The 27,580-nt window shown below is 32.1% G+C and overlaps 1 pseudogene; it reads right to left on the minus strand.

The window, feature by feature from the left end:
* Nucleotides 1–14,696: 14,696 nt before the first annotated feature.
* On the minus strand, nucleotides 14,697–21,631 carry LOC113736935 (putative late blight resistance protein homolog R1B-17; annotated as a pseudogene).
* Nucleotides 21,632–27,580: the final 5,949 nt, after the last annotated feature.

Genomic DNA, 27,580 nt, shown 5'->3' on the forward strand with positions numbered 1-27,580 from the left:
AGAATCTATATGCCCCAATAAAGTTATGTAAAATAACATATTATAGCAAAAGATTTATTATCATAGTTGATTATTAAATAACAAATATGCGTATGAAGAACTTGACCCTCTTTTTTTTGTTAATAATTGTGCTAGATTACTTTACAATTGTTTAGAAGAACAAATTAAACTTTATAAGATAAGGGCATTTGAGGATATTCATTAAAATTTTCACTTTATTTCAAGTTTTGGTTATCAAAATGTCAAATCAAGTGAGGTAAGTGTAATTTTTAAAATGTCAAGGGAACTAAGTGAAATAGCTAAAACCTAAGGGGAGGTTTATGAAATTATCCCTACCAAAAATAGAACTCGATTTTCTGTGTGGCTTGTGTTGGTATTTCTTTGAATCGGAACGGGCACATTTCTACAATTCTACTTGATTCATTTTCAATTCCTCGTAGGAAACAAATTTGCTACAAAAAAAAAAAAACAAAGAGAATCCACAAGCGTATTAAAATCCTCAGAGGATTAGAGGCAGCTATGACTGGTCCATAAAAATTTACAATTTGTACAAATGTATGAACTGGGTACCTTATTTTTCAGAAAAGAAACACAATATTCTACATTCTATTTAACTTTTATTTTTTGCCCAACTAAAAGCGTTGAGTGTTGAAATTTAATCATCCGGTGTCAAGAAAGAAATGGAGTTGAAGAAAAGGCTTACCTTGGCTTGGACGTGCCAGGGGGTAGCAGGGGTTTTTCCCACTATCCCAGCTTGTTTATGGCGTAGCTAGTTATTTTCCATTGACATAAAGCTATATGCATCTGCATTAAAATTGAGTACAATCCAATTCTAAGCTACTAATAAATAAGTTTGATGATAGACTAATACGTACACAAATCAGATGTATTTAACTCTGCACAAAGTTTGTTTTGAATTACCTATATATCCACACCCTAATACCCTTTCCAGCAAATGCAATTTTCGTTTATGAAGTCACTACATTTACATTAAAAATATAAAAAAACGAATTTTGCATAAAAAAATATTGAAATGCAAAGAATTTTGCATAAAAAATGCAAAGAATTTTGCAAAAACTTATAAAAATGGAAAAAAAAAAAACGTTGGATGTACATACTGGCAATAAATCCATGGTTCGGAAATTTTGGTGATTTTAGCAATTTGTCAGGGTGAAAAAAGGAGGCTAATTTTGGTGATTTTAGCAATTTGTCAGGGTGAAAAAAGGAGGCTGTCTAGCCTCCTGATTTACCCTAATTAACGTGTAAACTTTTTATCATGTAGCCATGAGATTGTTGGTTCGTCTTTCAATTTCAGGCCTTCCCCATTTTTCCTTTCTCTTGTAATGCTTGAAATCTCGTTTTAAGTTTTTTTTTTTTTTAAATTACTATCAGATTTGTTACCGAAACTACAAGTCAGCCACTCTCAGGTCACAAATTTGACAAATTGTAGGGAGGATCTAACACTCGTCTCTTGTTGTTAAGGCCCATGCGTGGCAAACACAGCGCAAAGTTAAAAAAAAAAAAAAAAATTACAAAAAAATGAGGAAAAAAGAAGATAAAGTGCTCCAGATTTCATGTTAAAAATTTGGACTAGATCTACTTTTCAAAATGAATAGTTATCTCTCTCTTACAAATTTATACAATAGTTATTCGATTAAAGATTTCGTATTTTCTATTTCTTATTATCTATTTTTATTTTATTTAATTTTTTTGTTTTTTGGTTAGAAAAAGAGGTAGTCAAAGGTTAAATTTATTAATTTATTAGTTTAATTTTGACTTTTTAATGTTGACCAATACTTTTAACGTAAAAATCTTGCGATGACACTTTAATCAAAATTATAAGGGGATCATGTATAGATTTTTAAACTGTAAGGGTTTATATGATAAAGTAAAACTATAAGATGGTAAAAGGTAATTTACCTTTTTTTTAAAAAAAAAAATTCAAACTATAATACAATCATTTTATACGATTAGAATTAACTTAAGTTGGGGGGAATATTTTAGTTTTTAAAACATTATATGCTTGGATCGAGATTCCTAAATTTTTACTTTTAAATAAGAACCACACGTATTTTGGTAATATTTACACTAAAAGGTTATTCAAATTATAGGTTCTATTCTTAATCCTCATTCATGGTTACAATACAAGTACGCATTTCAATGAGAAAAATTAATATCTTCACAAGAGCCAACCGAAATAATTTTTTTAATAGATAAATTATGTCATAAAATTTTTTTTCCTGAATAAATTTATAAAATTCGACATACCAAGAAAAAAAAATCCATTTTAAAAAAATCTGGAAATCATGTGATATATATAGATTTGGAAATCTTCTATCCATCAAGTTTTCCTTGAAGCATAAGTTATTAATCACAAACGTCATCAACGCTACAACCTCAAATCATCCCAAAACCCTACACCATGAACTCCCATGCCACACAACCAGAGAGACAAAGAATCATCCTCAAAACACTGTGCCCCTCTTCTTCTACTTCAAATCCTGATTCAGAGAAAGCTGCAGAAGAAACCTCAATCAATTATTATGTTCCTACAGAAATCATCATTGAAATCCTCTCGAGGCTTCCCGTCAAAACCCTCTTGAGGTTCAGGTGCGTTTCGAAATCTTGGCTTTCTTTGATCTCGAACCCCAAGTTCATCCGAACCCGTCTAGATAAATCCTCTAACAACAACGGTCTTGAACACCACAGGGTGACTACTCGCTGTTACCTTTGGACATTTTACTTGGAGCAGCGCTCTTTCCACCCTGATTTACCTTGACTAATAGGTGAGCCAACTGATGTATATCCTTACCTGGAACCCAACAGCCGGAAGTGGGAAAAACCTACAAAGATTTTGGGTTGCTCCTGTTGTGGTTCAGAACCAGAGTTGCAGCAGAAAAAGAAGGATGTATTGCAGAAATAATGTAAACTTGATTATAATGATGAATGAATAAAACATTAAAATCTGGAGAGTTAGAGGAATAACTTCATTTCCATTAGTGAACTTTCATAACTAACAGAGAACAAAGATTATGGAATAGGAAAGAAGGGGAAAGAAACATAAAGGAAGCCTGGGAAAGGGGGAATTGCAGAGAGGATATTCCTTCTCTGGTACAAGATCAAATCTGCCAAAAAGTCCGTCCCTAACTATTACATGACCACCAAGGTTTATACCATTGCTATCCTAAGTAACTTTCAAGTAGATCAATCGGCCTCTAACACGTGTCTATTCCAGAATCCTCGGTCGATATGGTCCAGGAAAGGCGTGCTCCTAGGTTCACGCCTTCTTTCTGTCTTCACCAGCCTTCTCACGCCTTCCTCACTTTGCCCTTCACGCCTTCTTTCCAGCTGCTCCTCACTCTTGTGTTGCTTCTGTTGACTCCATTACACTCCGATGGGTTGGTTTTTTTTTTTTCAGGCATCGAATGAGTCTTGTTATTTGTGGAATCCTGAGATCAGAAAGTCCAAAAGGTTACCTGATTTGGTTCGGAGGTTGGGGAGTTGTAGAAGATTTTTATGTGGGTATGATGCGTCTGTTGATGACTACAAACTAATTGTAATTTCAAGAGAAGAATTCTTTTTGAATGTTGGTAATGATTGGCCGATTCAGGTCGATGTCTACAGTTTTAAACACAGACTCTTGGAGAAGGATAGAGGATCTTAACTGTGAACCGTATAAATTCGATTTTTGTTATGCGAGTGGGAAGCTACACTGGTTCACATTGCCTCCATATGACCTTGGGACAAGAATCATTAGTCTTGATTTGACAAATGGGACATATGGACAGGTGGAACAGCCAGAATATGCAGAGGCTGCAAATCCTTTTGATCGGAGATTATTCGCTTTAGGAGGGCACCTTTATAGCGTGAAAGAATCTTGGACTAAAATGGTTTCAATTACAAATATGGATGACCCCTGGTATGGATCACCATTGACAGATTGCCAACCCTTCTTTGTGTCGAAGGGTGGAGAAATGTTATTTAATTTTGGAAAGAGTTTCGCAGTTTACAATCCAAAACATAAATCCCTGACATATCCTTATTTGGGACCTTGTGAAATCAGTGTATATTAAAGGTGTCAAAATGAGTGATTTAGGTGGGTTTAAGTTGGGTAAAATAGGTAATGGGTATAAGTGAGTCAACTCATTTATACTCATTTAATTAGATGGATATAAATGGGAAAGTCAAAAAATGAATTGGGTAACCCAATTATTCATTTATAACTCATTTATTTTAACGTGTTGTAAATTCATTTAAATTCATTTTTGCATACTAAGTTATCATTTTATACCATCCTTTGCACCCATCATTAGTTTTAAATATTTACTTATAATGTTCAATAAGTCTAATTATCAATTTTTTTCTCATCTGTACTCGATGTCGCAAAATTACATACTATTTAATAATTAAACAGTAAGAATATAAAATTTTGAACTAAGTACTATAAAAGTTAACATAAAAAATTAATTCAAAAATTTTGAATCTTTAGTATTTTTTCGTGTGTAAATTTAAAATTTCATTTTGGAAATATAAAAAAAGAGGCTGCAACTTGTCATAAATTGGTAATGCTGAAAAATGAGTAAATTAACAAACTAAGAGAAAATAAAATGATAAGATAAAACCAACAAATAATGATAATAATGAACAAAAGTAATTAACATAATGACAAAATGAAAATTTTGAAAAAAAAATGGGTGGGGGAAAAGAGGAGTTTTGGGAGAATACAATTCTAAATTGGTTAATTGGGTTTGATGGGTTACCTAATAATCCATTTAAATAAATAGATATTATTGGGTAACCCATTTCTACCTATATACAAAAATTTAAAATACCTATGCTCATCTATTCATGGACGGGTATGGGTAAATTTAATTAAATAGGTTTGTTTGACAGCTATAATGTATATGTTCAAAGCTTAGTTTTGCTTAAGGACAATGCTTTAGTAAGGATAGTTATGGTAATGAAATAGTTTTTTACCTGAAATAACAGGTTGTTGTACTTTTAGCGACCATTTGATTACTTGATGGACCTGTCCACCTAAATAGGATAACACTTAAAGATAAGAAAGTAAGTTTTCCATCTAAAATAGTAAGTTAACCGTAATAAATTAGTAACATTTATACTTCAAAAGGTAAATTGGAATAAATATTAAACTTACTTTTTAAATAAATAAATTACTACTTCATATCCCAAACTTACTTTTTAGAGAGCAAGTTTAATTCAAGTAATAATAAATTTTTATACATAAATAGTAATTCTTATTGATAACATGGTAAATTTGATTAATAATCAAAACTTACTGATTTTTGGGACACATGTACAATTTTACTTTAAAACATATTTCAAACTAGTATTAGGAAATTTATTTGAAATAACAATAAGATGTTTTATTAATGATTAATGCTTAGTACCTTAGTTAGTAAGTACTCGTAATATACTTGTATAATACATGATTATAGGCATAATTTAAACATTTTTTTATTTATACATTTTAAAATACTATGAAATTTTTTTTTGACTTTTCACATAATCTCGTAAAATATGTAATAAAATTTTGTCGTATTATAAGTTTTTAATCATTTTCAATTTTTAAAAAATTTGAAAGTTTGGATAACAATAATGACAAATCTTCCTAGTTATAAATAAAATATCACTTGTTTATATATCACAATTTTTATAATTTAACACCTATGAATATAATAAGATGATAAAGTTTTAATAAATTTACATTTGGGACATGAGAAATAGTACGAGTTAAAGCCCAAACAAAATGAGAAATAATATAACAATAAAAATGACAAAATTAGTATAACAATTAATATAAGAAAATCAATATGATTTGGACTTGTTTCCTTGGGAGATTGTTCATAAAAATGGGATCCAACAATTATAAATGAAAATCACATGCATATATAATCTATTGTATAATTTAAATTAAATTTAGTTCACATATAAAATGGTCCTAAAATAATTAGTGCACTATGATACAATGTTATTTTAACAACAAATTTTTTTAACTAAAAGTCTCAAATATCCATGACATACTTATGAGGGATATTTTACCATATTTGTATCTCGCATCTAATCATTAAAGTTAATTTGAGGAAAAATATTTTTGACAATAGAATTATTTTGAATTTGGTTAACAAGTTGAGATTTTTTAAACAATAAAAGTGAAATATTTTGGGAACTTAGTTGTTTATTTTCCCATAATTAAAAATTGCTATATTTTAGCAATGGTTGCCATTGACTTTTCATTCTGTAGACTAATTTTTATCAATGCAAAATTAATTTTATTAACAATAATTGAAGTTCCATTGATCCGAGGATTGGCATTCTATTTCTATTATTTTATATGTAAATATTTAACCTAAAATAAATAATAGCCACTTAAAAAAAAGGAAATTGGTGCTCAATTGATTGTGGTGTAAAATATTAGTATACAATTAACTAGAGCTTGAAATGGAATTAAATTTATTTAGTATTTTACTGCTAACAACTTTGTCCCCATTTAATGGTTAAAGAAAAAATAAAAGAGACGTAGAGATTGGGATTGGTTCCTTAGTGTGAAAAAGAAAAGTTCCTCTAAAGTAATGCTGCATGAAATTTTGGATGCATATGAAGTTAGAAATGTGATAACTTTGCAATTCATTCTCATTCATGATGAATTTCTTCCATTATATATAGAATTGTAATTTTTTTCATTCAGCACGAAAATATTAATTCTTTTTTTGTCATATTCATGGCTTTTGCTTTTAAGATTATCTACATGTCAGTGGTTAGTATTATTGACAAGGTTAGAGGTCATGGAAAATGTTACTAATTTTAGGAGAAATTATGTATTGTAAAAATGGTTTAATAATTTTCTACTAAGCATAACTATTGCATACAAAAGGAAAATATATTTGATTTTATTTTGCTTTGATTAGAAGAACTTGAACCAGTAATAAAGGAAATTTCAATTCAACAATCAACGTACACATGATTACAGTATTTTTTTAGTCAATTAGACTAATATATGCCATAAAGTAGTAAGATTTAGTCATTTGTGAATTGATAATTTTAATAGTTTACATAACATTCATATATAAAAAATTATGATTATTATAAAATGACGTTTTATAATAATTTACATAACATTTTCCAATAAAAAAAGAGTTTGATAGAAAAAATATGCATACAAATCTATAATGTAAATGATACAAAGTATATTTGAAAGTCACAAAACTTAACATATGGGTAATTTTACTATAATTTTCAAAGATTATGCTACGTTAATACAACTTTATTTTTATACTTGTGACCCAGAAAATAAATTTGTTAAAATTTTACCATTTTACTAAATTCATAGGCATATATGAAAATTGTGATGTATAAGTAAGTGCTATTTTCTATACAACTCGAAAGATTTGTCGTTATTATAATACAACTTTAAATTTTATACTTGTGACCCAGTAAATAAATTTATTAAAACTTTACCATTTTATTATATTCTTAGGTATTAATATATGGAAATTGTGATGTATAGATAAGTGCAGTTCTAGATTTAACTCGAAAGATTTGTTGTTATTGTCATCCAAACTTTCTAACCTTTCACAAATTCAAAAATAATTCAAAGTTTTTAATATGACAAATTATTCTTAAATATTTTATAAGGTCATGTGCAAAAAAAAAAAAGTTTTCATAGTATATTTAAAATGCTTAAAACATAGAACATTTATAAATGATACGTACAATTGTGTATCATACACTGACATTACAAGTAATTACTAACTATAATACTAAGTTTCAATCATTAATAAAAAATCTTAGCATTATTTCAAATAAACTTCCTAATACTTGTTTCATATAAGTTTTTTAAGTAAAATAGTAAATTTATACTACAAACTAGTAGGTTTTGACCACTATCAACAATATTTACTATTAATCTATAAAAACTTACTATTATTTGAACTAAACTTACTCTCCAAAAAGTAAGTTCCGAATATAGAGTAGTAATTTATTTAAAAAAAGTAAGTTCCATATTTATTCTAATTTACTTTTTGAGACATAAAAGTTACTAATATATCGAGTTAACTTACTATTTTTATGTAAAATTTACTAACCAAATTTTTAGGTACTATCTTATTTAGGTGACCAGTCTAATAGGTAATCAAATAGTCACTAAAAGTGTTTTTACCTGTTATATCAGGTAAAAACAGTTTTGTTATCATAACGATTGTTACTTCAGACTTTTCCTTTGCTTAATAATCATAATATATAAGAAGAGTTTAAGGTTGTTATCTGCTGCATTACTTGTAAACCATCGATCTCTTCTTTCTCCTTCAATTATTGTAACTAATCATTCCTCATCACCAAGATGATTTACTCTTCATGACAGTATTGATCAGAGGTCATTGTGGGTCTAACATTTGGTTGATATTCTTTTATTACAGCAAGGGAAAGAATAGTTCATAAATACATCGATCCAACTGGATAGGTATTATGAATGTAAATTTTAATTTTGTTTATGCTCGTCTTAGAATTTGTAACCATTTTTACTACTATGAAGGACCGCTATTAAGGAATTACATAACCAAAGTAGTGAACTCTAAATTTCATATAATCTTTTTCACTTTCGGGATTTTCGACATCTACATTTTAATTCCAGACTAGAAAAGACAGTCATAAAGAATCAATTTTCGTTGAAATTCTTTACTACTCAAGAGGGTAATTTAATAAAAATCTATATTCTTTAATCTACACTAGAGTGGGAACAAGAATATCTACTTTAGCAGAATTTGGACATAAAAATTAGACAGTAATTACGAAAGGTTGTGGAGTGTCATATAATCTATTGAAGAGAATAATTCAAGTGATCCTATTGAGAAAGCCATCTCCATTACTATAAGCCATATTCCTCAAATCAACCGATCTTTCGGCCAAAAAGCAGTCAAAAGCACAATCAAATGACTCTAAAAGTGGGGGGAAAATAGAACACATCGTAACAGCTTTTTGACTTGAAAACAAAAAGCTCAGAAATTTGAGCATGGCTACAAAGAGAGAGGGCCCTAGTGTTCGGCATTTCTCTTTGTCGTGTTTGGTTCTTTTTCAAATGAAAATGTTAGAATTTGCATTGTTTTATGTAGGAATTAAGCACAATTGAATGGGCTAGCAAAAATGTTGGACCAAAAAAATAAGTGTTCAAAGTAAATTTTGACTTGGGAGGAAAACTTTGCTCGTCTTCGTACAACAATGATTAGTACAGCTAAATATTCTTAGGTCTCCCAACAATTCTTTTTTCTTCTATGACACTAGAATTTCTCCATTTGCAGACACCATTTACATTTCCAATCCTATTAGGCTTTGCTTGGATTGAAAAATCTGACGAATGATTTAAAATCTACTCAAATTGTTTAAAAGGTATTTGGGTTTGTAATCCACCAATTATCTAAATGTATTTTAGATACTAGAATAATTGGTGATTAATAAGTCTAAGTACCTCTCTTAGGTAATCTAAACAACTAGAGAAATTTGAGATGATCTTAAATCTTTCATTTAATTTCTCAATCCAAACGCAATCATAGAACCTCAAAACCTTGCCATCAAAATCCCAAGATATGACAGTATATGCCATCGTAATCTTTTTCTACATGCTAAAATTGCTAACCCTAGGGCACTCCTACACATGAAAATTGGTCGAGAAATCATTATTTTACTAGACTAAATTTTGAGTTTGTTTAGAAAATATTTTACCTCTTCTTTTTTTTTTTTTTTTGACAAGGGGAGACTCCAAACCTTGTCAGAAAAAAGAGTAAAAGAGGAAGGTTTGAAAGTCGAATCACAAACCTCACGGCCCACCTATTTAACACTCCTACCAGATAATCTAGGTCTCAGAAATTAAAAGATCTTTTATCTTTTTTTTCTCCGTTATTAAATAAGTTTTGGATTTTATAAAAAATTTGATTAGTATTTGGTGTCAGAAATGTTGGGCCAGATAATAGGCCCAAAGTTATCTTGTTATTAGATCCATACTAAGTTACTAACCCAGCAAAATTGCCGAATAATTTTCTTTTCTTAATCTATACAAACCCCAGCAAAATAACTGACTGGGGAAAGCTATACAAAAGAACCACCAAAACATTTTAAAAGTCTACCTTTACCGTGCCGACTAAAAAATTATTTGGTTTCGACTTCAATTACAACCACAAATGATGCCACGCCCTAAAATAACATGTCGGCTAGAATGTCTGCCTTTACTAACTAAGGGTCTGTTTGATAATATCAAAAAGTGTTGAATCTGAATTTTTTCAGACATTCAGATGTTTTGAGTGTTTGATAGATGAAAATCTATTTGCTAAACTTGTGTGTATTTTTTTCAGCACAAGAATCCTAACTGAATGCTTAATTCTGATAAGAATCAATAGAATTACTTCAACTACTTTATTTTATCTACCAAATCTACCCTTATTTGTTAGTTATGTTCAAAATTCTTATCTAATTAAACAACATAATATTCTCTATCTAACGATTTTTAGTTTCTCTTTTCTCCCTTTTTAATGACTTTCACATCTTATCCATACTCCTCATATAATATATTTCATTTTTTATATTAATTTGATTTAAAAATAAATATTACTATTTTCGTACCTAACAATTTTAAACTAATTAAATCATAGATTCTATTTCTTTTTTGAATGAAAAGATATAAGGGCAAAATTGTCAAACTAAACTTATTAAGCATTCAGCTATAAATATTTATCAAACAGTATAAATAGATTTAGCATTAAAATTCAGACATTCATATATTTTTTTCAGTGCTTAAAATTCAGCAAATTAATTGTTTCAGTATTCAGATTTCAGAATTCAAACTTCAGAATTTAGATTCAATTTTATCAAACGGAACCTAAATCAACTTATTTTAACATAAAAGTTTAAATTCTGAAATAGTGATTCATCTCCCAATTCGCCAATAAAGCACTTCACTCATATTCAATTTTGGTCCGGATAAGAATTATCTTTTATATGTATAATGTTGGATTGTTACATTTACTGGGACATGTAAATTCTTTTCATAAGAAACCTCCCCCGAGGTTTCTTCTAATCACACCTAGCACCCCCATGTTTTCGAAATCAAACCAATTGCATTTCATCTTCATCAACCAGCCATAGCTAATACATCTAGTAGCTCCCAGTTTTGTCAATTCATCATGGATTCAGCCTAAAACATCCCACAGTTTGACACAAGAAGTCGTCACAGCTCAATAACTATAAAAGGCAAAAGCAAAATGCCAATTAGCAATCATAGTCAGATTGATACATTGGGTCAAAAACAAACTCTGGAATATACAATTAGAATGTTCCAAAACATGCATCAACTTCTTGCATGTGGTGAACGAAAACCTGTTAAGTTCCAGCTGAGTCTTCAAGGTATAGAGACCTCAGCTCAAAGAGAAGTTAAATTTATGTATAATTTTAGGAACAAAACAATTCCTAAGTTACATAAACGATGGTCATTGAAACTCTGGGGAAATACTCCTTCAAAAAAAAAAAAGGCTCTGGGGAAATGGTTATCTTAAGCTGCAGTCTCTGTTACTGAATAGTAGAAAAAAGTGCAGCCAGTCAAGCTTCTGCATTGCTTGAGTAGTAAATTGATGGATCTGATCGATGATGATAATCCCATATATTTGAGCAAGTCATATGTCCATATATATATATATATAATCTCAGAAATGAATTGAGGAAATGGATAAGTTGCTCTAAATTGATCAAATAGACTTACGAATGCAGAGTCCTTATAAGGACTTTGATATAGTCCTTTTCTTCCACAATCTTAGTTGCTCACTTTTCTGCAGATTCTTCACACCGATGCACTTGAAGCATCCCCAATTCAGATATGTTTGGAAAATCCTCAGGAATTTCCTGAAGGTATTTGGAATTTCCTGACGCAAGTCTTTCAAGCTTGTTGAGATCCTCTGGGCAATGTTCAGATTTCCTAAGCTCAAGAACTTTGACTGTTTGGTGCTCTTCTTCCTCATCCCATAGCTGCCCCTCCAAGGCATCAGAATGTGGCTTGAGAACTCCCAAGCCTGGTAGACCAGCATGATGAACGCAATTGAAAATAATAATTAAAAAAATGGGAAAAATGCACTTTTCATCCTCAAATGTTGGGTTGATGACTAATTTCGTCCTCAAAGTTTCATCAAGAATACATTTCATCCTCAAAGTTCTTGAATTTTGGTCAATAAGGGACAATTGACAGAATAACACTCAATTTGGACGGAAAGTTGCACGCGAGAAGCATGTTCTATTAGAACCAACAAAAAAGGGCTAAAACCCGTTCAGAAGTGCAGATACTAGTGTTATAACTTCTAAATTCTAATTTTTGTATCTTTACGTTATTTTGTTTATGGTCCATATTCAGTAGGAGCCATGTCAAGGACCACTTGGAATGCATTTTTGACAAGCCTATGCCTCTTCTTTTTTTATGGTTTTAGTTGGTTATATTAATTTGGTTACAATATCCAGTTTGGTTGTTACTTTGGATTGTTAAAATTTAAGGCAAAACTCTACCAAAATTTTCCTTCTTACCTTATTGACATGTAAATCAGCATGAAGATAAAAATAGTTGGTGATTTTTTTATATAATGCCTATTTTAGCTTGGAACTGAAATCATACCCATAAATAACTGGTAGTTTTTTCAAATAATGGACGAAAGCAACGAACGTCTGATAGTTTATGGGAAATAAAAGAAGCCCACAAAGAATCCTATGCATAGCTAGCATTTTTTTCATTTCTATAGGTAAAAAAAGGAGTTATAAAGAGGTGATAATTTTTGGACAAAATAAAAGAAAGGAATAATTTCAGAAACCTCCCCTGAGGTTTTTGACAATTTCACTCACCCCCCTTAGTTTTGAATAATTACATTAACCTCCATTCATGCAGTAAAATTACTATAATATCCTTCACTTATAGATAATTTCTAAAAAAGTCTACAACTAAAACTAATCTTTCATTTTAAAACAACGGTTACCACACAAAACAAATTCTTATTCTCTCTCTTCGATGCTCTCTCTTACCTTTTCTCTCCTGTATTTCATAGTCCACTTTTTTTCCATAGTTGCCATCTACACAACCATCTAATACATCCCGAATCCTCATTATTATGGAAATAGATCCTCTTTTTTTTTTGTTTTCCTTTTTTGTAACTATTATTGAATTGACATTGCTAAATAATAGGTTGTCAAAGCATATTTGTTATCAAACTAAATGAAGATGAAAAGAATGGCGGTGATACAAATTACAAACAAGAAAATAAAAAAGATGGCTAAAAAAGAAACATAGATTCAGGAAGATTACACTATTATACCAATTGTGTAAAAAAAAAGAATTTTGGGATATAAGAACTATAATCAAATTTGCCTAAAGACATAGAATGTGGTCTCTAATGTTGCTTTTGGTTGCTCCTTATTGGTATTCTTGGTGGGTTAGATTATTTTAACATCAACAAGCTTGCATCCATTTTGATTGAATTTGAATAATGACATTGGTCAATTTAGATGCAAAATTTGGGTAAAAAATTGAGGAAAAAGATTAGGTTGAATGGAATGGTTAATTGTCATAATTGATTTGTACAAGAAGCTTTAGAGCTGCAAAGTTGGGCTTTCGAAATTATGAGAATACAAGGATTAAGTTAAGGTGGCTTATTGACTTCGTTAGGGTGGTAGTTATGCCGATTGCAATAGTTGCAATGTGGAAGAAATTCATGAGCGAGTTTTCCCCCCTTCTAACTAATAAAGAGGTATTTTAGGGTTTTTAGGACAAATTTAGCATAGTGGATTTATATTGTTACTAAAATACTAATAGTAGAGAAGGTAAGTGTAATCTTTTAAATTAGAGAGGACCTACCTGCAATAGTCAAAAACCTCCCCTGAGATTTCTGAAATTATCCCTAAAATTAAAGTTATAAACAACTGGTAGTTTCTATACAAGATAAAGAAACAACAACCTACCAATTTTTTATGGATTTCCTCTATTTTTGCAAATAGAGTTTCCTCTATTATATTTCTTATAGGTAAAAAATAAAAATAAATTTAAACTAAATGAACTGGGTTAATTTAATGCGTTTCGATAGATATTCAAATCCAAGTCATCTATAACCCATGAATAAGTGGATGTCGACCATTTATGTCAACCTTTTTGCTAGAAATGACTAGATTTAGAATGGTGAGGGTGGTTAGAAATTTTTTTAGAATTACAACAAGAAGAGGAGCGGAGAGGACATAAATGAAGCAAGAACAGGTTTTATTCGTTTTTTGTTGAATGCAAAGTTGGTTCTAATGGGGTATGCTTCTTACGCGCTGCTTTTCGTCCAAATTGAGTGTTATTCTGTCAATTATCCCTAATTGGCCAAAATTCAGAAACTTTGAGGATGAAATGTATTCTTAGTGAAACTTTAAGGGCGAAATTGGTTATCAACCCAACCTTTGAGGATGAAAAGTGCATTTTTTTTCTTAAAAAAATATATACAGAATGAGCTTTGAGTAAGATCAAACACAAAGCCATTGGTAACAAGAAGCAATTGCGTTTTAGGATTTACCAAACAAGCATTCATAAAACATCTAGTAGCTCCCTGCTCAGCCACTTCATCATGGGTTCAGCAGAAAGAACCAACTGTATGAGATGACAAGTTGGCACAGCTCAGTACCATTAGACATAAAACGAAACAGTAAAATGCCACTTAGCAATCAAATTCAGACACATTGTTACATTAGTTGGTACATTATCCAACAAACATAATATTGAATATAAAGGTAGAAAGTTCCAATATAAGCCAAAGCTTGGCATCAACGCCTTTCTTGTGGTGAATGAAACCATCTGAAGTTCCAGCTGCTCCTTCAACGTATAGACTTCAGCATTCTTTCGTTGAGCACCATTACCCCGGGATATATAAATCAGGAGTTTTCACAAATTCAACCTAGAACAAGGCAAAGAAAGATGCTCTCAGGGACTAGCTTCAAACATCATGTACTACACCAAAAATACTAGACAAAGAAGTCACGAGTGTTCAGTTCCTGAATTAGCAATTAACAGTATTGAATCGGGCTATTGGATAAGTAGCTGGAAATTCATCAATAGACTTACAAGTGAGTGGAAGAATACAGTAGTGTGATTCAAGTAATGCTTATGACCTCAAATTTGAGCTCGTGATAAGGACTTTTATCTCCGCGGTTGCTTTCCCAATCTCAATTGCCAACTCTTCCACAGATTGTCCACACCAATGCACTTCATTTGTTTCCAATCAAGTTATGTCAGAAAGATCTTCCGGGATTTTCTCAAGGTCTTTGCAATGTTGCAGGACAAGTCTCTCAAGTCTGGGCAGATGGTCATAAGAGGCATTCCATTCGGCGATATCCAGAGTGTCTAAGCTCAAGAACTTGAGTTTCTGGAACTCGTCTTCCATCATGTCCCATGTTCGCCCCATAAAGGCACCAGAAAATAACTTGAGAACTTCCAAGTTTGGTAGACTGCCAATTGCAGAGATACGAGTCCATGGTAGGCAGAAGCGTGATAAAGTCAATTCCTTCAAACTCAATGGCAGATTCAACTCGGCATTCTGAAGAGGGTTCCCGTAGTAAAAGATCTTGAGGGACTCCAAATGAGACAGAAACTTCAACCTTGGAAACCGATTGTAACTGGTGGAAGAATCTTGTGATTCATAGAATATGCAACTTAATTTGCAAAGATTTGGAAGCCTCTTGATTATCCTTTCTGCATCCTCACCACAAGAAAGAGCTAATTCAGAGCAAATTTGCTAATTCAGAGCTATCAACAAGTTCTTCAACATCTGAGTCGAATGCAACATGAACATTGACATGAAGATGCCTTAAACAAGTCATGCACCAGATAATATTTGGTAAGATGATATTACCACGCAATCCCTTCACAACAAGAGTTTCTAATTTCCTGAGGTTGGCCATCGAATGTGGAATAGATCGCATGTAGCCTCCAACTGCTAAATATCTCAAGAAGAGAAGCAGTCCGATTTCAACAGGAAAAGAAACACCCAAATTAATGCATTCAAAATCCAACACCCTAAGTAATTTGAAGTTGTGCCAAATGAATGAAATGTCATAAGGGCATGTGGGTTCGGAATCTGTTGATGCAAAGAACACCAAAGAACGGGTGGCCAAGCCAGAAGGTTTTGATTCAACAAAGTGGTTTCGCTTCAAAGATATAGCCAACCTATAGGATGCAAATGATACAGGAGATGAATGACAGTAAAAATCAAATTCGAAATCATAATCTGTAGTAGTAAAATAAGCTTATGGATTGTCAGACCTGGCTATCAGCTGAAAGAATTCTCATCCTCGGTTTTAGACTTACAGAAATCATGGAGGCGACATGCTCTACCCTTGCCATTGGATCTTCTTTTGGAGATTATCACCAAGCTTCTGTCAATTAGATCCATCAAGAAAGCCTTGGCTAAATCGTCAAAGCGCTTCTTGGTGTCTGGTATGAAACCTTCCGCAACCCCAAGCCACATCAACTTGCTGAGAAGAATATCTCTGTCTTCATTAAGAACTCCCAAATACAGAAAGCATGACTTAAAATATTCCGGCAAGTGTTTGTAGCTGAGATCTGTGACTTCTTTGCACCAAGCTTCTGGATTATTTGGAAGACAACAACGTGCAGTGAGTTTCAAGAGGGCAGCAAATGCCTTTCCAGATTTTACATAGCTTTGCAATTTATGAAACAGCAGATTAAGTAGTTTTCAACTAGCTATATGTCTTGAACCAAATAGAAATACAAGAGATATCATCCAAAAATGAAGCAATTGTATAAGTAGCTAGAAATTCATTAAATAGACTTACAAGTATGTGATCCAAATTGTGCTCATGATCTCAAATTTGAACTCCTAATAAGGACTTCAATATCTCCATATTCTTCTTCAATCTTCTTTGCAGATTCTTCTGCAGATCTTCCACACCAATGCACTTCAATCATTCCCAATGTATATATGTTTCCAAAGTCCTCTGGAATTTCTTCAAGGTCTTTGCAATTTTGTAAGACAAGTCTTTCAAGCTTGGGAAAATCATCACAAGAGGCATTCCATTGAGCAATGTTCAAATTGTCTAAGCTCAAGAACTTAAGATTCTGAAACTCTTCTTCCACGTCCCATATCTTCCCCTCAAAGGCACCAGAAAGTAACTTGAGAACTTTTAGGTTTGGTAGTCTCCCAATTGTGGAGATATGACTCCATGGAAGGCGAAAGTTTGACAAAGTCAATTTCTTTAGATTCAAAGGGAGGCTGAACTCGCCATTGTTAAGAGGGCTTCCATAGTAGAATATTTTGAGTGACTCCAAATGAGTGAGACAGTTCAATCTCGGAAAATGATTGCAGTTCATGGAAGAATCTGGTGATTCATAGAATATGCAACTCAGTTTGCAAAGATTTGGAAGCCTCTTTATAATCCTTTCTGCATCTTCACCACAAGAAAGAGATGGGCAGGAAAAACTGACCAAATTTTCTAATATAGAGCTATCACCAAGCTCTTCAGCATCTGAGTCGAAAGCAACATGGAGATTGACATGAAGATGTCTTAAACTTGTGATGCGCCAGATGGTATTTGGTAAGGTGATCTTACCACTTAATCCCTTAACAATTAGAGTTTTCAGTTTCCTGAGGTCGGCTATCGACTGTGGAATGGACTTCAAATAGCCTCCAACTGCTAAATATCTCAGTTGTACCAGAATTCCAATTTCTATAGGAAGTGAAATACCCAAATTGAAGCATTCAAAATCCAAGACCCTAAGCAATTTGAAGTTGTGACAAATGAATGAGACTTCATAAGGCCGTTGTGGTTTAGAATCTCTAGACGCAAAGAACACCAAAGAACGGGTGGCCAAGCCGGAAGGTTTTGATTCAACAAAGTGGATTCGCTTCAAATATATAGCCAACCGATAGGATGCAAATGATGCAGCAGATGAATGATGGTAAAAATCAAATTCGAAACCATAATCTGTACTAGGAAAAGAAGTATATGGATTGTCAGACCTGGTTACCAGCTGAAAGAAGTTCTCATCCTTGGTTTTAGACTTGCAGAAATCAAGGACAAGATCATGGAGGCGACATGCTCTAACCTTGCCGTTGGATCTTCTTTTGGAGATTATCACCAAGCTTCTGTCAATCAGATCCATCAAGAAAGCCTCTGCAACATCTTCAAAGCCCTTCTTCTTAGTTTCTGGTACGAAACCTTCTGCTATCCAAACCGTATCAACTTGCTGACAAGAATATCTCTGTCTTCATTAAGAACTCCCAAATACAGAAAGCATGATTTAAGATATTCTGGCAAGTGTTTGTAGCTGAGATCTATGACTTCTTTGCACCGAGCTTCTGGATTATCAATTATATGCGAGCTCAAGGTATCTGCTATTCTTTTCCATGAACTTTGGCTTTTTTCTGTTGTTTTTAGTATACCAGCAACAGCAACAACAGCAAGAGGCAATCCTTGACACTGATAAGCAATTTCCTTTCCGATTCCCAACAGCTCATCGGGGCAACATTCTTCCTTGAATACTTTCTTTTCTAACAGCTGCCAACTTTCCTCATGAGAAAAAAGGCTAAGAGAAAGTAGATTACTTTCTGGTTTAATTTCCATGGCCACTCTACGGAGGCGACTGGTGAACAGAATTCTACTTCCATTTGCATCATCTGGGAATGAGTTTTTCAAGTCATTCCATGATCCAACATCCCAAATGTCATCCATAACTATGAGATACTTGTTTTTCAGTAGCGACTTGCGCAATTTATCTTTGAGTTCTTCATCCCTCATTTGGCGAATCTCTTCCGTGAGCCCATGAATCCCTGTTAGAATTTCCAGCAATAATCTCCCTTTCTCATATTCTTGGGAAACAGTGCACCATGCACGAAGATGGAAGTGACTCGCGACACTAAGACTGCTGTACACCTTCCTCGCCAATGTTGTCTTGCCTAAACCTGGCATTCCATCAATAAAAACAATACCCAGCTTTGAGGATCCTCTAATAAGCTGGTTGCGAATTTCGTTTTCTCTATTGCTGAGATCCACCACAATTTCGTCAATAGCTGGTGTACTCTTTCTCGATAACCTGTCAAATGAAACCTGGGTGACATTCTTGGAATCTTGGACTTCCGCATCAGGGGTAGTCAAATGAATTCCCCCAGCATTCTCACGAAGAAGTCTTAACTCCTCCAGCACATTGTCCAACCAGAAGTAGTCCTGCCATTGAGCATCAACCTCAATTGAATCAATTATGTACTCCGCTTTATATGCCACATCAATGACTCGATTAACGAGATCTTCTAGCTCTGGATTCTCCTTAATGTGCAACTGTGAAACATTCTCGAGAAAAGACCTCAACGATTGGAGATGTATTTGAATCTCTTCCATCTGGTGCTTCGCCAATGCAGTTGATGCAGGATTGTATTTCAGCAGCTCCCCAAGGTTTCTCCATAGCAAATCAATGAAATTCAGACTGGAAGTCTTGGGGAAATCAAACCTTGGAAATTTTGGAATAATATCTGTAATCTTCGCCTTGATCAAATGCGTCTCCTTATGTAACAGCTCAGAAAATGAAAGGCTGGTCATTTCGTCTTGTGTGTCAAGGAAATAGTAAGAGAAACATGTCAGTCTCCTAACAGATTCTCCAATTGCTCCTAATACGTCCTCTCTGACCTTAATTATCTCGTCTGAGGGAATTTGCCTGATATACTCAACCCTCTGAAGGAAGAGCTCAAGGAGATCTTTTTCACGAACTGTAAGCCTATCATCATTCCTGCTCGTCGGAAGTAATGGCTCCATCAGAAATGACTCGCCCTTGAAAATCACAATCTTAGAACGAAGTAGCATAAGTGAGATTTTCACCGTGGACGCTGTGATTTCCGTGAGCATAGATGACTTATAAAGAGATTTTTCCACCTTGAATGTTGATTCAATCAGTGCCAACAACTTCTTCCAATCCGATCTTGTTTTTATGGGCAACTTCTCCGAATATCTCTGCAGTCTTTCGGGGATTTGTCTACATTTGTCCATGACATCTTCAAAACCAGGAAGCATACTGAAGGAAAAGGAAGAAGCGTTTGTATTGTTTTTCATGCTGTGGATTTGCACCACAAGGAAAAGCTCTGTCTCAAGAAGACAAATTTTTGAAAGTAACTCAGAACCAAGAGATGCCACCTCTACTAGCACACGGCCAGTTGACTCGAATATAGATGCCATCTCAACTAGCACAGCATGAAGTTCTGGAATGAAAATTGGTGCTGCGTCCTCATCATCTAGTATAGAAGTGGTGCAGAGAAAAAGCTGTAACAGGGGGAACACCTCTGCTCGAAAATGTCCATATTCACCCAAGAAGAGATAGTGGCAAAAACTCTCCAGATAATTCACCAACGCAGCCTTCTCAGTGGAGCGAGCCATAAGGAAATCGAGAAGAAAACGCATGAATTTGGGATTACTAGGATGAATTTCACGGTACAAATTGACCAGGAACTCAATCAGTTCTCCTTTCATCACTTGGATTCGACCGGCCTTGCAATTTAACCAGTAATCGCTACACCGGTTTGCAATTTGTAGGACCAGGGATAAAACATGGCCAACGCAAGCATCAAAGCTAGGCAGTCCACGAGCATCATAACGATGATAAGTATGCTGCAGCACGTCATCTGTTGTTCCTCCAAATCCCAAGAATTTGCGGGCATCAAATGATGGAACAAGGTAATAATCTATGTAGCTTATACAATGATACAAGGAACGGAAATGGATCTTTACACTAGAATCTTCACAACCCCAGTGCTTAGCTGCCATATGGCCGATTGCGGACACAGTTAATCGTACATGTAGTAGTAAATATTTGCAGAAGTCGAGATCAAGTACAAATGAGCTGCTGCAGCCGCCGCCGCCTCCGCCTCCGCCTCCGCCTCTTGACCACATCAAGTACAAATGGTCAAGAGCTTCTCCAATTTCATCAATCAAAAGCTTGGTTCTTTCCCCACAATCAAGGGCTAATTCGTTTAGGAATTCTACATCTTTTACACGCTGATCATCCATCATGTTTTTTTCACGGAAACGAATAACTTCCTGGACAATCTCCTCAGCTGTAGCTTCAATCTTGAGGCAGATGTGCATATTCTTCTTCTCGGCATAAATCCCCTTCCGAGCAGATCTCCAAACTTTTCTCAAAAATTCCCAATCATCCGTGACTTTTGCTAGGACGATCGAGCTATGCTTTATGCCTTTCAGTGCAGAATCAAGGCGATCCAAGCTTGAAGAACCAGCACCACCGGCAGACGCCATCATCTCCAAATTTTTCTCCTATAGATCAATAATCTCTCTGATAAAAAACTATCGTATTTCTATCCTAAAATATTGTCCCTACTTGCATATATTCTCTATTCATTCCAAAACAGAAGGAACTATAACGTATATGCTATTATCAATATCAGCCACCCACTCTGAATTGAATTTCTGGATCTGAGATGGATTGAAGAATTCGGCCTAAGAATTCATCTTAAAAAAAAACACATTTAGAAAATAATGTGCTCAGATTATTAGGTGTTGGCCATAGCGCGTGAGCGAGTTCGTATAAAGTATGTTGATGAAAATAATTTCAAAAAGCAGCAACTTATAAAATTATGCTTGTATTAATTTATGCTCTGAGTTCACATGCAATCTTTTTTTTTTTTTTTCGATACAGGGTGTCCGGGTCAATTTTTACGGGGCCCGATTAATCCCCTGTGACTCGGGCCCGGCGTTTCAACCCGATCCGAACACGTTAAGTGCGCGGAGGAATCCAGCGTAACGAAAACTCAAACTTGTGATCTCAAGGATCACTGATGAGAGGCATTGCCGCTGGACCAATCACGCGGGACTATTCACATGCAATCAATCAATAATATGTGATGAGTGTACTTTGATTTAGTCAACAGTCAACTCAGTGAAAAATGCCTTCTTAAACAGTGACCCTACCAATTAGACAGGAGACCCTACCATCGAAAATCAACTTTAGGCTACTTTACATTTACATTTGCCGGTGGCAACTCATGGCCTGTTTGGAACCTGAGTTTTTTTGGAGTTTGTCTAAAACTTTACTGTAGTGCACTGTAGAAGTTTTTAAAAAAATTTTGTAGAAGTTTTTGTAAGGTGAAAAACTTTTTTGTAGAAGTTTTTGAAATGTTACTGTAGACGTTTTTTGGATTACTTTTAGAGGTATTTTTAAAACATATTTTTGAGTATTTTATAATTTATAGTTTTTATATTTTTATATTTTTAAACATTTATGCATTTATAATACATTTATAAATATTTAGAAATAAATATATTTATATATTTATATAAAAATATATAAATGTATTATATTATATATAATACGTAATATACATATATTTATAAATATATAAATGTATAATTAATATAAATGTATAAATTATAAATGAATATTATATAAATGTATAATTTATAATTTATAAATGTATATGATGATTATGTATAAATGTATTAATATAATTAATATAAATGTATAAATCTATTAATATTATGTATAAATGTATAATTAATATTGTTTATAATTTATAATTTTTATTGTTTAAATATTTATATGCATTTATGCATTTATAATACATTTATAAATATTTATAAATAAATATATTTATATATTTATATAAAAATGTATAAATGTATTATATTATATATAATACATAATATACATATATTTATAAATGTATAAATGTATAATTAATATAAATGTATATATTATAAATGAATATTATATAAATGTATAATTTATAATTTATAAATATATATGATGATTATGTATAACTGTATTAATATAATTAATATAAATGTATAAATGTATTAATATTATGTATAAATGTATAATTAATATTGTTTATAATTTATAATTTTTATTTTTTAAATATTTATATATATTTATGCATTTATAATACATGTATAAAGAAATATATTTATATAGTTATATAAAAATATATAAATGTATTATATTATATATAATACATAATATAAATATATTTACAAATGTAATAATTGTATATTATTATAAATGAATATTATATAAATATTTAAATGAATATATTATAAATATATAAATATATAATATTATGTATAAATGTATTAATATAATTAGTATAAATGTATAAATGTATTAGTATTATGTATAAATGTATAATTAATATTGTGTGTTAATATTATGTATAAATGTATTATGTTATACATAGTACATAATATAATTGTATATAAATATACATAAATATATATACATAAATGTGTAATCTATATAATATGTAATATATATATATTATTTATATAAATGTATAATTACATATTTATATTAATATTAATTTATATGGTATATAATATTTATATAAATATATAAAAATATATTTTAAATAAAATAAAATATTTATAATATGTTTAAAATAATATATAAATATATAATATTATAAATATATAATATATATAATAAATTTTTGAGGGTGAGGGAGTCAAAAATTTTAAAAAAATTTTTGAGGTTACCGGCGGCGCCGGGAGGGTGGTGAAGGCGGTGTCTGGTGTGGTGGGTTGGGTGAGGGAGGAAGAAAATTTTTTGAGAAATTTTTTGTGTATAGATTTTTGAAATGTGTAGGTAAAAAACTTTGAAAAGTTTTTTGGGGTTCCTGTAGCAAAAGTTGTTAAAAAACTAGTAGCTAAAAAACTTGGTAAAAAACTAGGGTGCCAAACAAACCCTTAGTCACAAAGAGAAGCATAAGAAACACGAGGTGCCCCGCGTGAATGGTCCAACGTAGCACCTCTCACTGGTGATCATTTGGTCCCAAGTTCGAGTCTCTGCTCTGCTGGATTCTTCCGCGCACTTATCGTGCTTGGATCGGGTTGGAGTGTCGGGCTCGGGTCGCAGGGAATTAGTCAGGCCCCGTAAGGATTGACCCAGACACCTCTGTGTTGGCAAAAAAAAAAAAAAACACGAGGTGGTGATTTTGTCTAGCGCATAAGCTGAATTTAGAGGAATGACAAAGGGGTGTGTGAACTACTTCGACTTTAAAAGAACTTCTGAAATGGATTTATTTTGTGATAATAAAATTGTCATCAACATTTGTTATAATTCAATTCAGCATGCTTGAACTAAACATGTAAAAATAGATCAGCACTTCATCAAACAAAACCTAGACGATAAGGTAATAAGGTTTCCGTTTGTAAAATCTAAAGATCAACTGGCTAATATACTTATCAAAACTGTGCGGATTAAGAATTTCTACAACTCATCTGGCAAGATGGACATGAGGGATATCTACGCACCAACTTGAGGGGTAGTGTTGGAGTGAGCTAATTATAATTATCTAATTTTTTGAATTTAAATTATATATCAATCAGGTGTTAGATATGGATTAAATAGGCAATTACCATTTTGCATATTTATCCAGATTTATTGAATCTTAGCCTGTTATAAGCCTGTATATAGGTCTCATACCATTGTATCATTTGTATGAAATAGAGAAAATATTTCCCCGAAAACTCTTTTCTCTTAACAGATACTTTGTTTCAAGAAGCAATTTTTAGCACTATTCCATGCTGGTTTATGTGTGAACTGGTCCCTTATTAGACATTTCGTTTGGTTGTGAATTGTGTTAAATCGTGGCCATTAAGTGTCGCAATTTATTATTTGGATTATGTGTACATATTTGTCATTGTGCACACTTAGTAAAATAATGATTGGATTTATGCTTTTCGTCAATTATTCTGTATATTGTTTGTCACTGACAAGAGCCTAAAAATTAAGTTTTTTAGGAGGTTGTGAACACAAGTCGATATTTTGGGAGGTTGTGAATTCTAAATAAATTTTGGGGAGCTTGAACCCATGTCAAGTGCTAGTTTAGGTCATCCGAGGAAGTGTAATGGACTGACGAAGGATCTATGCCTTTCTTAGCATATATACCCTTAGGAGGTTAGCTTTTGTTCGTATTGAATATTTTGAGAATCCAAATTATGTTTTGATCTTAAGGCAATTGGTGTGTTGAGATTGAACAAGTTGTGCACGCAAATATGCAAGAGGTGATAAGAATGGTTTGTTTTCCTTTGTTTACTTGTGTTTAAAATATTATGTGTACTACATGGGCACACACGATTTTTATTAGGCTTATGAGCTTACAGTTTTGTTTTTGTTGTTTGGAAAAAAAGATAATTTTAAATGTACAGGATAACTGAGTTCGATTGAGACAATCTGGTCTGTTAGGTCTCAAAAGTGTTATTAAAAATTATAGTAATTCGACAAGAAATATCAACATATTGTACTTTTTTTTATATCAGAAAATCAAGTTACACACAGATCCTATTAATATCACTATTGCACTCCTTCCTACGGTACATTCTAAAACTCTACAAATACATGCTATATCAAAATTTTGGTAGGGATCTCAACATATTGTACTTATATTGAGATTTGCTAGCATCTATGTATTTGTTTTGAAATTGTACTCCTAAGTTGTTTTAAGTTAGACCCAGATAAAGAATTGGTTTTGACCAAAAATCTAGAGAATCACTAGGAATCCGGTTTTTTTCATTTTTTTTCTTATCACTAATTTTTTTTTTTATTTTCCTGATTTGGGAGAACCAACTCCCAAACCTCAACAGATCCATTTATCTCTCAAAACGACTCCAATGACAAATCTAAATTGAAAAGAAAAATAGAATGAAATAAAGAAAAAGAATGATAACTTTTTTATACACTGTCGTGTATATTTTTTTTACACTAGTAAGTTCAGATTATGCCACACAATATGGATTCAAATTTGAAATTCAAATTATGCATATGTGGCATACATCCAAAACTGTTAGTGCAAAAGAATATTACACCGTCAGTGTATAAAAAGTTAATCTGACAAAGAATATAAAGAATAAAAAAAAGAGAGAAAGGGAGAGATTGACTGGTTTCTAAAGAGTGAAGGGAAAGATGAGTTGAGAGACCTATTATCGTGTATATTTGGAATAAGGAAAAAATTTAAGCGAAAAGAGAAAGAGCAAGATTTGGATAAGATGAGGTTGAAGAAAAGCCTAAGAACTAAGGCACATTTGGAGTTGCCATACTTTTGCTTAGAAAAAGTGTTTTTGGAGGAGGATAAAAGCACTTTTAACTTATTTGGTGAGCATAAATTCTTGAATTAAAGAGGTAGAGCTTTTGACTATTAAAACACTTTTTGCATAAACTCAAAATTGATGCTTTTGGAGCAATCTTTATGTTTCAAAAAAAAAATTAAAGTTATTTTAAAGATTCAAAGCTAGCCCTATTTTTGTATAGAATTATTATTTAGCTATTTCACTTTTCTAAAATTAAAATTGAGCTCTAGTTTATCTATGAATTCCAAAATTGCCAAATAATTTTCTTTTTTTTTTTGTTTTGAAGAAACCATTTTTTAAACTAAAATAATTGCACAAGTTCAAATTTTATAATTTCTAGTACTTATTTTTTTTTCAATTTATAGCTATATTCGTCTTATCGTATTAGAAATTTAAAAATTCAAGGATAAAAAACTTGATTAGTTATGGTGAATAAAGGTGTGCTTTTGCGGGATTGCTTTGGGGACCTTGTGCTGCACAAAGATAGAAGAACAAATTTGAAAAATTAGTAACGCCATATTAACCACTGTGTAGTCCAAACATTTTGTTAAAATTATGGAGCAACAAATGTTTTAAAATACTGGTATTGTTATTACTATTAATATTTAGTATATCTTATACATGCTGACGGTATATACATTATCACAGTTGGATATACGACACATATGCAAAATTTGAGTTTCAAATTGAAATTGAAATTATATGTCATATATCTAATGGTGAAAGTATATACACTGCCAGTGTATAGAAAATTAATCCTTAGTATTATTAGTAATGTTATTATTGAAAGTGAATACACTCAGTGTATAGAAAAAAAAATCCTTAGTATTATTAGTAATGTTATTATTAATGTAATACTAATATAGTAACAATATACTAATAATTTATTATTAGTAATAATGTACTAATAATATATTATTATTAGCAATAATATAGTAATAATTTTTTATTGGAAATTATTAGTAATAATAATAATAATATTGTTATTAGTAATATTACTAATAATTTTAGTAACCATTATAGTAACATATTAACTGATATTAAATCTCAACACAATAGTTACGAACTTTGATAATTAATCAGGAATTTCCTGTATCCAATTTCGAAGGATTTTTCTGCCGGAGACACAATTTCGAACAGAAATCCACAGAAGTCACAGCGCAGAAGCAGGAGCAGTACAAAACAAATGTACAACCCACCACTGCCACCTCAAAGGTACAATACCTTTAAGCAAGGAGAAGCACTCGAAAGTACAAACCATCCATTTAAGCAAAGTTGCACTTGAAAATCGCTCTACTGTAGAAACGGAAAGTGCTTCTTATGTATTAAGTAAGGATTTCAAGGCCATTGGTCCCAATACACATTGTCCAATCCAAAAAAATCCACCAAACATGCCAACAAATTCCTCAATATTCGATGATGAGCAATTGCATTCCAA

This window comes from Coffea arabica, chromosome 3e (genome assembly GCF_036785885.1).
Source record: "Coffea arabica cultivar ET-39 chromosome 3e, Coffea Arabica ET-39 HiFi, whole genome shotgun sequence".
Taxonomy (NCBI): domain Eukaryota; kingdom Viridiplantae; phylum Streptophyta; class Magnoliopsida; order Gentianales; family Rubiaceae; genus Coffea; species Coffea arabica.